We start from the raw sequence: 15,358 nt of genomic DNA, 5'->3' as shown, positions 1-15,358 counted from the left end.
TTCTCAAGAGCTAAAAGAGCTGAAGTGCTGCCGTTCACACGGGCTACGAGGATGTGTGTGTTGGCAGATGATAGGAAATTCCAAGCTACTTGCAGTTATTACCGTTCGTTTCCCTTACGGTCGTGTAAGCTAAAACAAACAGGAAGATAATATAATAGTACACACACATGTATATACATATATACACACACACATACCAATCCGCCATAACAAGAAAACCACTGACAGGTGGAATAATTGGATTTTGGGACAATGACACCTGTCCGGGGGGTGGGATACACCGGGCAGCAAGTGAGTAGTCAGATCATGATATTAATGTGTGCAAGAGTAAGGGTCTCGGCAACTATGACAAGAGGGAAACTGTAATGACAGTAATCAGAATTTCCAGAACTACTTAGGGCCCTATTACACGGGACGATTATTGTGCGTAAAATCGTTTGAATTTAAATGATAATCGTTCTGTGGAATTGCAGGCAGCGATCGAAAAATCGTTCGTATGTAGCTTATCGTTTATTTAGATCTGAACCTAAAATTATCGTTAATCGTTCGCTGTAATTCCACGTTCGTTCAAGTTCCACATTTTTTCACTAATCGTTCAGCACATTGTTCATTGTTTTTCTGGGATCAACTGTGTAATATGGTGAACAATTTCAGGTTAACGATAAACAATCTCGTTTGCGATCGTTTATCGTTAGTCGTTAAAAATCGCTCAGTGTAATAGGACCCATACTCTTGTAAGCTGTTTAAATTAAAGTACCTGAGATGAGTGCGACTCGAGCATGCTCGAGTTCCATCGTTCGGCATTTGATTGCCGGTGGCTGAAGGAGTTGGATACAGCTCTAGGGAGTAGGGGGGAAAACATGGATACAGCCTATGGCTTAAAGGGGTTGTCCGGCGATAAAAAAATTATTCACAGAATAACACACATTACAAAGTTATACAACTTTGTAATGTATGTTATGTCTGTGAATGGCCCCCTTCCCCGTGTCCCACCACCCCCACCCGTGTACCCGGAAGTGTGGTGCGCTATACATTACCTGTCACGTGCCGACCACGGTCTCCGATCCTCAGCAGTGACGTCTTCTTCGGGAGGCCGGCGGATCTTCCCGAGTGCCGACTGCCCTCTGCAGCGTCATCCGAAGCTCAGCCGCGATAGGCTGAGCATAACTGTGCTCAGCCAATCACGGCTGAGCGGCTGATGACGCGGCCACGTCATCAGCTGCTCAGCCGCGATTGGCTGAGCACAGTTATGCTCAGCCAATCGCGGCTGAGCTTCGGATGACGCTGCAGAGGGCGGCCGGCACTCGGGAAGATCCGCCGGCCTCCCGAAGAAGACGTCACTGCTGAGGATCGGAGACCGTGGACGACACGAGATGCGGTGAGTATAATGCACCACACTTCCGGGTCTAGCGTGGGTGGGGGGAAACACGGGGAAGGGGGCCATTCACAGACATAACATACATTACAAAGTTGTATAACTTTGTAATGTGTGTTATTCTGTGAATAATTTTTTATCGCCGGACAACCCCTTTAAGGGCCCTATTACACAGAGCGATAATCGGCTAAATCACCCTGTGTAATAGAGACAAATATCAACCGATAAAACGATCATCGGCTCATCGTTCCTTTAGGCCCAAACCTAAAATTGAGCACCAATCGCCCATCGTTATGTGTAATAGTGATGCTACTAACAGTAAACATTACCCATCCACACTCCAGGGCTCCTCCTGCACTATTCTTCCTCCCCGGGTCCCGTGCGCTCCAGTTTCAGAGCGACCTGTCAGAGCTAACAGGCTACTCAGCCAATCACTGGCCAGGACCGACACAGCCAGTGATTGGCTGAGCGGCCTGTCAGCTCAGACAGGGCGCTCTGAAGCTGCAGTGCACAGGACCGAGAAGAAGCAGACTGCAGGAAGAGCCCTGCAGCGTGGATAGGTAATGTATACTTTTTGGACAAGGGCTGCATTTCAGCATTCATCAGGCCCCCATCTGGACTGTATGCATGTTTTCCCAGACTCCCTAGGGGTGATCCAACTTTGTCAGCCACTGGTAATCAAATGTTGGGCGATACGACTCCAGCATGCTCGAGTTGCGCTGATCTGTAGTTAGTACTTCCCAAAACCAGCGTCAAATCTACTAGTTCGGCGCTTGTTTACTGGGCCTATTACATGGCCCGATTATTGTTTAGTAAGTGTTGCACGGACATTGTTAGTGATATTCATGCAGCCCTTGCCCAAACAGTTAATAGATTACCTCTTTACGCTTCTTGTCTTCTCCTGCACTCTGTATGCTTCCCGGCACTGCGGCTGCAGCCTCAGAGCGGCCTGTCTAAGCTGACAGGCTGCGGCAGTTGCAGAACATAGGGAACGTGGAGAGGTAATGTATTAACTATTTGTTCAAACATCAGTCGCACATTGATATTGGACGTAGTGATGCATGGTCGGTGGTCAATGATTTTAGGTCTGGCCCTCAAGAAACGATCAGCCAATGAATCATTGCTTGTCTCGATTACCAGGAACGATAATCGGCTGAATCGGGCTGATTTAGCCGATTATCGCTCCGTGTACTAGGGCCTTTAGAGGATCTCTTGCCAACATCTTGGTGCCAGATGCCACAGGACACCTTCAGAGGTCTTGATAAGTCCAGGCTTCAGGGGGGTCAGAGCTTTTTTGGCTGCACTGTATATTAGGAAGGTGATTTAATGGCTGATATATGTATATGCATACATCTAGTAAATAAAAGGAGTATGCAGAACAGCACATGTATTCAATAAATAGGCCAGTGTTCGTTCGTCAATAGGCTGGAAACCACATCCATATAGTCAACCATTCTATTCTTTGATTCGTCTAGCTTGAAGATCTGGCCTCAGGGACCAGAAAAATCAGCTTCTAGCTGGAAATAACCAAATGGTACGAAATGCTTAGGAGCAAAAATAACATCTCCGAAGTGCTGGAGGAGCCTGTTCTTTACAAGAATCAATCACCAGAGAAGTCAAGAGCCCCTTGAATTCACAGGGAGATGGACAACAGGTCGGCTTGTACATTGATCATAATGGGTATCAGAAAGAAGATTTACTAAGTTACATCCAGACAGAAGCATGGTCATTGAGGTCCTCCACCATGAGAGCACTGGGGGCAGAGCAATGACCACACTGGGGCTCCGATGTCACATAAACCACAGCTCGCTCTTCCAAGGTTATTTTTAACAACACAGACAGATTCGGCAGCATTTGTGGATGTTTGGTCTCATCTGGATTTAGCTACCAGTGACAGAAACTCAATAGATCTTTATCCTATACAACCCGACTGTCAAAAAGCACAATCATATGGTTCAACGGTCAATACCAGCTTCCCCTATAGAAAACTTTTTCCAAAGATGTGGTTAGGGGAGCGCTGTAGCCCAGTCTTTTAGGAATTCTGCAAAGAACACCAGGGTTCATCTCATAACTAGTGTTGAGTGGACCTGTCAAAGTGTTTGGGTTGGGCAACGTTCTCCGAACCCGAATATTTCATGTTTGGTTACCTGTGGTGGATGCCACTCAAGGGAGTACTGGAAAACATGGATACAACCATAGGCCATAGGCTGTATCCATGTTTTCCAGGACTCCCTAGGGCTGCATCCAGCTTCTTCAGTCACAGGTAACCCCATGGTCATGTTCGGAACAAGTTCACTTGTTTCTAGTAGTCACAGTGGTCTTCTGTCATAGCCCTAGACTACTCCGTCTGGGTTAGTTGCACTATTGGAACTCGTGAAGGAGGAACAATTTCCCTGGCATAAAACCGAAGAGAACGATGGCCAAATTTTTACCATCAATAACATGTACGGTAGCATTCCACCAGCAAAAGCATTTGGTCTAAAGGTTTCCAATCGGCCTGCAGGACTGTAGACGAGAAAATATTTTTAGAACCCATCACTTCTCCTATCCATAGTCTAGTATAAGCACCAACATTTCACTAGAACTTCCAGGGACACTTGTGGCCAGGAAATTTCTATTAATAAAGTGGCAATTTAGAAAGCATTCAGAAGTTACTTGCCACATGCTACTTGGGGATAAAAAAAAAAAAAAGAAGGAGAATATGTATGGTGACGTATACCGCCTCTGGACAAGTATAAGCAAACATACACTCCATAAAGAACTTCCAGGGCTACCGATGCCAAGGACTGTGTATTGAGAGAGGACCGGAACATACTCCGGAATTAGTACTCTATAGTACTATAAATTAAAGTGTCACTGTTGTTATAACTTTCTAAATCAACAGTAGATGTGATATAAAGCAAGTTTGCATTAAACATTCATTATTTTGTTGTTGTTATCCTGCTGTAAAACAAAGCTGTACTTACCAGAAATCCAGGTCCATCCTCCTAAAGGCAGATTTAAAAAAAACAGACTAAACAAAGAAATTCCGGCCAGTACAGAGAGTCACGGCCTAATGTGTCCATCAATCACATGACTGCCTTCTCTCTGTGAGCGCTCGGATGGCCTGGGATACACAGGACCTCCTGTTTTCTGACTGTTTCCTGTTTTTAGGGAAAAAAAACAGTCAGAACAGGAAGTGTCGTGTTCGCCATGATAACTAAAAAAAAAAAAAAAAATGTTTAATTGTATATTGCAAACTTGCTTTATAGCACATCTACTGTTGATTTAGATTTTGAGAGTTAGAACGACAGTGACTCTTTAATGACTATACAACTCACTCAGCATTATAGTCCCACCCCTTTGACAAGCAGAATGTGGACACCCAGTTGACAATTTTATTAAACATATTTATAAGAGGAAAAGCACAATGCAAAGCTCTAAAAAAAACAAAAAAAAAACAGGGTTTTAAATGAATCCTGCAGGTTAAAGGGGAACTCCAAATAAGGAAAACTTTCTATTAAAAGTACATTAAACATTATATAGATGTCTCTATATAATGTATTACCACTGGTAGCTGATTGACATACAGGAAATGAAGAAAACTGGTATCTGTGCCAACCCACCTTGTATCCTGCTCCCACTGCTCTCCCCCCTCAGGAGACAGAGATTACATGGTCCTTTTACACGGAGCGATTATCATTCGAATTTTCACGATAATGATCACATTTGAGCGATTATCGTCTCATGTAAGCACAGCGAACGATCAAGCGATGAGCGAGAAATCTTTCAACATGTTGTCTAATCAACGTTGGTCGTTCGCTGAAAAATAATCAGTCTTTCACATATTCATCCTATGTGTGAGATAGGCTTAAGAGATCTTAAAACAATTTTTTCAAACCATTTAGAGAATACAGCGCTGTGTGGTGTTACAGGTAGAGAATACAGTGCTGTGTGGTGTTACAGGTAGAGAATACAGCGTGCTGTGTGGTGTTACAGGTAGAGAATACAGCGTGCTGTGTGGTGTTACAGGTAGAGAATACAGCGTGCTGTGTGGTGTTACAGGTAGAGAATACAGCGCTGTGTGGTGTTACAGGTAGAGAATACAGCGCTGTGTGGTGTTACAGGTAGAGAATACAGTGTGCTGTGTGGTGTTACAGGTAGAGAATACAGCGTGCTGTGTGGTGTTACAGGTAGAGAATACAGCGCTGTGTGGTGTTACAGGTAGAGAATACAGCGCTGTGTGGTGTTACAGGTAGAGAATACAGTGTGCTGTGTGGTGTTACAGGTAGAGAATACAGCGTGCTGTGTGGTGTTACAGGTAGAGAATACAGTGCACTGTGTGGTGTTACAGGTAGAGAATACAGTGCTGTGTGGTGTTACAGGTGGAGAATACAGTGCTGTGTGGTGTTACAGGTAGAGAATACAGTGTGCTGTGTGGTGTTACAGGTAGAGAATACTGTGTGGTGTTACAGGTAGAGAATACAGTGTGCTGTGTGGTGTTACAGGTAGAGAATACAGTGCTGTGTGGTGTTACAGGTAGAGAATACAGCGTGCTGTGTGGTGTTACATTTAGAGAATACTGTGTGCTGTGTGGTGTTACAGGTAGAGAATACAGTGTGCTGTGTGGTGTTACAGGTAGAGAATACAGCGTGCTGTGTGGTGTTACAGGTAGAGAATACAGCGTGCTGTGTGGTGTTACAGGTATAGAATACAGCGTGCTGTTACAGGTAGAGATTATAGTGTGCTGTGTGGTGTTACAGGTATAGAATACAGTGCACTGTGTGGTGTTACAGGTATAGAATACAGTGCTGTGTGGTGTTACAGGTAGAGAATACAGCGTGCTGTGTGGTGTTACAGGTAGAGAATACAGTGTGCTGTGTGGTGTTACAGGTATAGAATACAGTGCTGTGTGGTGTTACAGGTAGAGAATACAGCGTGCTGTGTGGTGTTACAGGTAGAGAATACAGTGTGCTGTGTGGTGTTACAGGTAGAGAATACAGCGTGCTGTGTGGTGTTACAGGTAGAGAATACAGCGTGCTGTGTGGTGTTACAGGTATAGAATACAGTGCACTGTGTGGTGTTACAGGTAGAGAATACAGTGCACTGTGTGGTGTTACAGGTATAGAATACAGTGCACTGTGTGGTGTTACAGGTATAGAATACAGCGTGCTGTGTGGTGTTACAGGTAGAGAATACAGTGCTGTGTGGTGTTACAGGTAGAGAATACAGTGTTATGTGGGTGGGACCACAATGAAATGATAAAATCACTACAGTAACACAATGAAACTGCAATGCACCATGGGCAGCAACATGTGAAAAGTTATTGTGTGGAATGCCCCTAAGTATTTGTTGGGCCAGAATGACCCAGCAAGAGAGCGGTCCCCATGGGACAAAGGTTATGTAACTAAAATAAAAGTATTACTCCCCTCTTTGCTCATCCAGTGATGGTCAGTATGCCAAGAACTCACGCCAACCTCTGTTTACACCACGGCGGGGGGAGGGGGGGTTATTTATGTGAACCCATCCATACAGCGGCCATTATGGAGGTGCAATGTCCACAGATATCAGTATATACTTATATGCAGCCACAGCTCCAGGGACAGAATTATAACATCAGAGAAATCTGTGTTTTTCTCTTGAACTTTTTCTTGCATTTGCTGTCAAGCAAGTTCAGCAAAAGTTTTAGAAAAGGAAGTGAAGCAGCAACCCCCCCCCCCTCGCCACTGTGCAGTTATGCAATACTGTGTACAGGGTGACTGTCAGGATATTAATGTACCTCCTTGTGTGGTGTGAAACTGACAAGCTTACTGTTTAAAGGGGTTGCTGATGCCTACATTTTATTTTCCCCAAGTGTGACTTAAAAATAAGCAGTACTCATCTGCCTGATACCCTGACGCTACTGTTCTAACAGTAGACAGTCCCTGTCTTAACAAACAGGAAGTACCTATACACGGACCGAGGACGGCCATTGCTGCAGACAATAATGGACTGAGCAGGCATTCTGTGTGTCCAGATGTCACCAAAAAGTGCTGATCTGATCAGCAGGGACTGGCCACCACCAGAACAGCAGCAGGTGATGGGTGAGTATTACTCATTTTTAACCAGCATCACAACATCTTTACTGAGTACTATACTGTGACAGACCCTCTATCTATCAGACACCTCACAGTCACTATACATCCCAGAACTCCCAATAAGGGGATCATAAGGCCTCCTCTGTGCTTTTTAGAAATGAGAGCACGCATGGGTCCATACTAAGAACTCGAGCGTGCGGCACTTGATTACCGGTGGCTGAAGAAGGTGGATGTAGCCCTTGGGAGTTCTGGAAAACACAGATACAGCAATAGGCCATAGGATATAGCCATGTTTCCTGGACTCCCTAGGGCTACATCCAACTTCTTCAGTCACCGGTAAACAAGTGCTAAAGAAATTGCTACTGCACGTCAAAACTGTTGGACCTTCTTGGACTAACTTTTAATATTTCATGTCTTTTTTTTTTTTCTATGATCATTACCGTCTCCGATCAATAACGCAAGTTTGTGATAAGTGTAAAAAGAAAAAAAAGAACCTTCTAGGATAAGTACATATAGAGAAGCCCTAGATTGGGTTATTCCTCATGATATCAGAATGCACAACACTGTATATAATATAATACAAGCTAATAAATATATCAGACAACATCTCCTATCGGCCACCAGGGGGAGCCAGCAATTTTACCCAAATACAGGAAGTGTCACAAAATCAAATGCACAGACAACGCGACTTTTACAACAACTTGAAAAACATCAAAAGTTTTGATTGGTCAAGGAGAAGTCAAAAGTACCCATTTAAAGTACCCATTTAAAGGGGTTATCCAGTGCTACAAAAACATGGCCACTTTTCCCCCCCTTCTTGTCTCCAGTTCAGGTGCGGTTTGATATTAAGCTCCATTTACTTCAATGGACTTTGAAACTCCACCCAATCTGGAGATAAGAGAGGTGGAAAAGTGGCCATGTTTTTGTAGCGCTGGATAACCCCTTTAAAGTAGGGGGCCACTTTTCCCCTACTGTTGTCTCCAGTTTGGGTAGGGTTTCAAACTCAGTTCCATTGAAGTAAATGGAGCTTAATTGCAAACTGCACCTGAACTGGAGACAACAGTAGGGGGAAAAGTGGCCATGTTTTTGTAGCGCTGGATAACCCCTTTAAGGGTGCGTTCACACTTACAGGATCTGCAGCAGATTTGATGGCGCAGATTTGATTTGCTTTGAATCTGCGCCATCGAATCTGCTGCAGATCCTGTATGTGTGAACGCACTAAAGGGGTTTGCCCACCAACAACACTGATGCAAAGTATGACCGCTGTCTTTAGGAGATGTCAAAAGTTTTTAAAGTGACAGGGACACATTACACACGGCAATGCTTGGAGGTTACATGCATCTATGGCAAAATGTACGTTTTTGTGATTTAAGAAGCATATAAAGAACGGCCATCCCTCCATCTGTTACATCTCTCCCTCTTCAGCACAGTCTCCCCCCCTGCTCTACCACCACTGCTTTGCTTTAGGGTCCCTGCAGCTGCTCGGCCCCATCACAGCTGCTATGCCTGCTGCTCTGGTAGTCACAGTGATTCTCCACCTGTGTCCCTCCAGCTGTTGCAAAACTACAACTCCCAGCATGCCTGGACCGCCGGATAATTTTGGAGCGGGCCTCCCAGCTACAGATGCATGGTGCCAATGTAGCGATAACTGTGCATGGGTGGCCTTCACGCTGCATTAGGACCTTACACAGAGTCTTCAACGACCGGAACAGTAGCTCCTGCACCCAAAATACCGCCACATATGTCCTCCTTTCCCCCTGCGCTGGCTGATAATATGTCAGACATTGTTCTATCTGCAAAAAGCTCCATAGTGAGAGATAAGAGCAGCGACAGCCACCAGGAAACAGCCGGGTCACTAGATACAAGACACGCCTAAGCCATAGGGTCGCAAGCCCACCGCTATAGGAGCCGGAAACTGGCATGCCAACACTCCTCCCCTGGCATCATAAGGATGATAGAGTATACTCACAGCCGGGTGCTGGTGGGGCAAGAGAAGCTCCTCTCTGTACTGCACACTGGCATCACTGGCACAGCTGCACCAGGCCGCAGCAGCCACATCTGACCCTACGCAGCTAAATCTGCGTCCTAACAGTGCGGGACCCAGGCAGCTCAGGTTGTGGACCAATGTGTGGCACTAATACTTTCAGGGTCACTGTGTATGCTCTATTATTTACCGGGGGTACTGTGTAAGGCTGCATAATATTCAGGGGGCACAGAGGACCCTCGAAAAACTCGGAGCCCACCTCATTATTTATGAGGTGCAAAGTGTGAGACACTATTATTTATGGAGGTACATAGAGTAAGGAGCTATTATTTATGGAGGTGCACAGTGTAAGGAACTATTATTTATGAGGTGCATAGTGTAAGGAACTATTATTTATGAGGTGCATAGTGTAAGGAACTATTATTTATGAGATGCACAGTGTGAGAGACTTATATGAGGAGGTGCACCGTGCGACCCACTATTATTTATGAGGTGCACAGTGTAAGGACCTTTTATTTATGAGGTGCACAGTGTGAGACGCTATTATTTATGAGGTGCATAGTGTAAGGAGCTATTATTTTTAAGGTACATAGTATAAAGCACTATTATTTTTGAGGTGCATAGTATAAAGCATTGATATTTTTGGGGTGCATAGTGTAAGGTAACATTATTTTTGAGGTGCACAGTGTAAAGCACTGTTATTTTTGAGGTGCACAGTGTAAAGCACTATTATTTTTGAGGTGCACAGGTAAATCACTATTATTTCTGAGGTGCACAGTGTAAAGCACTATTATTTTTGAGGTGCACAGTGTAAAGCACTATTATTTTTGAGATGCATAGTGTAAGCCACCATTATTTTGGGGTGCATAGTGTAAGGCACCATTATTTTGGGGGTGCACAGTATTATGTTTGAGGTGCACAGTGTAAAGCACTATTATTTTTGAGGTGCATAGTGCAAAGCAGAGCAGAGCACATTATAAGAAACTAAAATCATTGACGTGCACAATTTAATGCACCATTACTTTCAGGAGTAGTGTGTGACACTACTAGTTTTAGGGCAAACAGTATGTGGTATATATTCTGCGCCATGGTGTGTTAACCGAGCTTTGTTCCGGTACCATAACATGTGATGGTTTTTGTACTGGATACATGTAATGTGCATGATTCTGGTACTGTAAGGCATGTACTGCGCATGGTTTGGTGCAGCAACACACCTAATGCGCATGGTTCTGGTACTGCAAGGCATGTACTGCTAACCACACACAAGAAGTTTTTGTAAGTGAAATCCCAAGTCGTTGAAGTAAACAGTGACAGCATAGGTCGGATAATGCTTTTAGTAGAAACTCTTACACACCTACCAAGTGTGTCAGTCCTTACTTAAACACAAATTTAGCATTACAATCAATACACTCAGCACTTATGTCCAAATACACTAACACTTAGCACAACAGTCTTTACACATGCAATATGTGACAGTCCTGACACACGGAGTGTGAAAGCCCTTATGCGCACACTCAATGTGAAAGTTCTTGAATACACACACTCAGTGTTACAGCCATTACACACGCGCACGCACACACACACACACACACACACACACACACACACACACACACACAAACACAGTGTGACACCCCTTGCACACGCACAAATGCAGCAGTGTGAAAGCCCGTGCGCACACAAACACACACACTCAGTGTGGCAGCCCTTGCGTGCAGACACACTCGGTGTAACAGTTCTTGCATAAACAGTGTTACAGTCTTTACGTGCGCACACAGTGTGACAACTCTAGCACATGCACAGTGCGACGGCCCTTTTGCACGCGCGCGCAGTGCGACGGCCCTTTTGCACGCGCGCGCAGTGCGACGGCCCTTGCACGCGCGCGCAGTGCGACGGCCCTTGCACGCGCGCGCAGTGCGACGGCCCTTGCACGCGCGCGCAGTGCGACGGCCCTTGCACGCGCGCGCAGTGCGACGGCCCTTGCACGCGCGCGCAGTGCGACGGCCCTTGCACGCGCGCGCAGTGCGACGGCCCTTGCACGCGCGCGCAGTGCGACGGCCCTTGCACGCGCGCGCAGTGCGACGGCCCTTGCACGCGCGCGCAGTGCGACGGCCCTTGCACGCGCGCGCAGTGCGACGGCCCTTGCACGCGCGCGCAGTGCGACGGCCCTTGCACGCGCGCGCAGTGCGACGGCCCTTGCACGCGCGCGCAGTGCGACGGCCCTTGCACGCGCGCGCAGTGCGACGGCCCTTGCACGCGCGCGCAGTGCGACGGCCCTTGCACGCGCGCGCAGTGCGACGGCCCTTTTGCACGCGCGCGCAGTGCGACGGCCCTTTTGCACGCGCGCGCAGTGCGACGGCCCTTTTGCACGCGCGCGCAGTGCGACGGCCCTTGCACGCGCGCGCAGTGCGACGGCCCTTGCACGCGCGCGCAGTGCGACAGCCCTTGCACGCGCGCGCAGTGCGACAGCCCTTGCACGCGCGCGCAGTGCGACAGCCCTTGCACGCGCGCGCAGTGCGACAGCCCTTGCACGCGCGCGCAGTGCGACAGCCCTTGCACGCGCGCGCAGTGCGACAGCCCTTGCACGCGCGCGCAGTGCGACAGCCCTTGCACGCGCGCGCAGTGCGACAGCCCTTGCACGCGCGCGCAGTGCGACAGCCCTTGCACGCGCGCGCAGTGCGACAGCCCTTGCACGCGCGCGCAGTGCGACAGCCCTTGCACGCGCGCGCAGTGCGACAGCCCTTGCACGCGCGCGAAGTGCGACAGCCCTTGCACGCGCGCGAAGTGCGACAGCCCTTGCACGTGCATGCAGTGTGACAGCCCTTGCACGTGCATGCAGTGTGACAGCCCTTGCACGCCCACGCACAGTGTGACAGCCCTTGCACGCGCGCATATGCACAGTGTGACAGCCCTTGCACGCGCGCACACGCACAGTGTGACAGCTCTTGCACGCGCATGCACAGTGTGACAGCCCTTGCACGCGCGCACACGCAGTGTGACAGCCCTTGCACGTGCACGCAGTGTGACAGCCCTTGCACGCCCACGCACAGTGTGACAGCCCTTGCACGCGCGCAGACACACAGTGTGACAGCCCTTGCACACGCGCACACGCACAGTGTGACAGCTCTTGCACGCGCATGCACAGTGTGACAGCCCTTGCACGCGCGCACACGCAGTGTGACAGCCCTTGCACGCGCGCACACGCACAGTGTGACAGCTCTTGCACGCACAGTGTGACAGCTCTTAAACACACACACACACAGTGACAGCCCTTGCACACACACAGTGTGACAGCCCTTGCACACACACACACAGTGTGACAGCCCTTGCACACACACACACACACAGTGTGACAGCCCTTGCACACACACACACACAGTGTGACAGCCCTTGCACACACACACAGTGTGACAGCCCTTGCACACACACACACACACACACACACACAGTGTGACAGCCCTTGCACACACACACACACACAGTGTGACAGCCCTTGCACACACACACACACACACACTGTGACAGCCCTTGCACACACACACACACACTCTGTGACAGCCCTTGCACACACACACACACACACTGTGACAGCCCTTGCACACACACACACACACACACTGTGACAGCCCTTGCACACACACACACACACACACACACAGTGACAGCCCTTGCACGCACACACACACACACACACTGTGACAGCCCTTGCACACACACACTGTGACAGCCCTTGCGCACGCACGCACACTGTGACAGCCCTTGCGCACGCACGCACGCACGCACACACACAGAGTGTGACAGTCCTTGCACATACTATTAGTGTGACAGTTCTCGTACACTCAGTGTGACAGCCCTTGCACACACACACACACACACACTTAGTGTGACAGTCCTTGCACATACTATTAGTGTGACAGCCCTTGCACGCACGCACACACACACACACACACACACACTTAGTGTGACAGTCCTTGCACATACTATTAGTGTGACAGTTCTCGTACACTCAGTGTGACAGCCCTTGCGCGCGCACACACACACTTAGTGTGACAGTCCTTGCACATACTATTAGTGTGACAGTCCTTGCACATACTATTAGTGTGACAGTCCTTGCACATACTATTAGTGTGACAGTCCTTGCACATACTATTAGTGTGACAGTCCTTGCACATACTATTAGTGTGACAGTCCTTGCACATACTATTAGTGTGACAGTCCTTGCACATACTATTAGTGTGACAGTCCTTGCACATACTATTAGTGTGACAGTCCTTGCACATACTATTAGTGTGACAGTCCTTGCACATACTATTAGTGTGACAGTCCTTGCACATACTATTAGTGTGACAGTCCTTGCACATACTATTAGTGTGACAGTCCTTGCACATACTATTAGTGTGACAGTCCTTGCACATACTATTAGTGTGACAGTCCTTGCACATACTATTAGTGTGACAGCCCTTGCACATACTATTAGTGTGACAGCCCTTGCACATACTATTAGTGTGACAGCCCTTGCACATACTATTAGTGTGACAGCCCTTGCACGCACGCGCACACACACACACACTTAGTGTGACAGCCCTTGCACATACTATTAGTGTGACAGCCCTTGCACGCACGCGCACACACACACACTTAGTGACAGTCCTTGCACATACTATTAGTGTGACAGTCCTTGCACATACTATCAGTGTGACAGCCCTTGCACATACTATCAGTGTGACATTCCTTGCACATACTATTAGTGTGACAGCCCTTGCACGCACACACACACACACACTTAGTGTGACAGCCCTTGCACATACTATTAGTGTGACAGTCCTTGCACATACTATTAGTGTGACAGCCCTTGCACACACGCACACACACTTAGTGTGACAGTCCTTGCACATACTATCAGTGTGACAGCCCTTGCACATACTATTAGTGTGACAGTCCTTGCACACACGCACACACACACACACACACTTAGTGTGACAGTCCTTGCACATACTATCAGTGTGACAGCCCCAGCACACAGTACACGGGGCGCCCCCTCCCCTCCGCACACAGTGACAGCCGTGTGGCCCACCAGAGCAGCCGCCCCGCTCCCGGACACTCCGCAGCCCACTCCAGCTGACAGCTCCCGCTCCCCGGACTCGCACTTACCTCAGGCAGGGGACCCAGCCGCAGCCTCTCCCCCCAGGGAGGTGTTCGGTCCCTGCTTCCCCCAGGGGAGGAGGAGAACGAGAGGTTGAGTCTCCTTGTTTTTCCTCCTTCTCCGCCTGCTGCACATTTAATCCGCGGGTTATGTCTGCATTAGCTGCGCTGGTATACGAGATATAGAGCCTGCTCTGCTCGTCCCAGCCTCTGCTGGAGATCCTCAGCCTGCTCAGCAGCGCCACCTGCCTGGGGTAACGCGCTAGCCGTCACTCAGTACCACGCCCCCATCCGTCGGCCGTAGCCCCCGGCCGCGCACGCATTCTCCTCAGCGATCCACAAACTGCCTCTAAGATCCGCGCACGCATAGTATTCGCCTTCTAGCAACACCTACGGTAATGCCATCGGACTAGTTCTGTTTACTACGGCAGAATCTGTCCTAAGTAACAGGTGTCTCCGCCTCACTGTGCCGCGGCCATGTTTAAGGAGACACAAAAGTATTGTTAAACTGTGACTGTAACACCAACAAAATGGTTGCGCCTCTGAATTCATTCTATATGTGACACCTAGCGCTCTAGAGCTAGTAACTTGTTTACGTCATCTGAAAAACCTCTACCCCTTTAAATCACGGAGGCGCATTTGTAAAACTTTATTGATAACGGCAGTCGTGACAGTAAACAATACAGCTTTTGTGCTCTAATAATTAGCCCCGTCCTCACATTTACCAGTTGCACTAAGTTCCGTCTTTAGCGCAAAGAGCTGAGCTAGCTTTACGAGTTGTTGGTGAAGTGACGTCACGTG

General features: G+C 48.2%; 1 protein-coding gene across 2 annotated transcripts in view; it reads right to left on the bottom strand.

Moving 5' to 3' along the window:
* LOC138773109 (signal transducer and activator of transcription 5B) overlaps nt 1–14,953 on the bottom strand; it is a 129,837-nt gene extending 114,884 nt beyond the window's left edge. The window contains exons 1-2 of one of the 2 annotated variants that reach the window (XM_069954084.1): nt 14,567–14,953; nt 4,342–4,518 (exon numbers count right to left, since the gene is read on the bottom strand). The gene's annotated coding sequence lies outside the window, so the exon portion shown is untranslated. The remainder of the gene's footprint in view (nt 1–4,341; nt 4,519–14,566) is intronic. The other variant, XM_069954083.1, reaches the window with a different exon arrangement.
* Nucleotides 14,954–15,358: the final 405 nt, after the last annotated feature.

The sequence above is a fragment of the Dendropsophus ebraccatus genome, chromosome 14 (genome assembly GCF_027789765.1).
Source record: "Dendropsophus ebraccatus isolate aDenEbr1 chromosome 14, aDenEbr1.pat, whole genome shotgun sequence".
Lineage (NCBI taxonomy): Eukaryota > Metazoa > Chordata > Amphibia > Anura > Hylidae > Dendropsophus > Dendropsophus ebraccatus.
The sequence above is the reverse complement of the archived record's forward strand: the minus strand, read 5'-3'. Positions and strand labels throughout refer to the sequence as shown.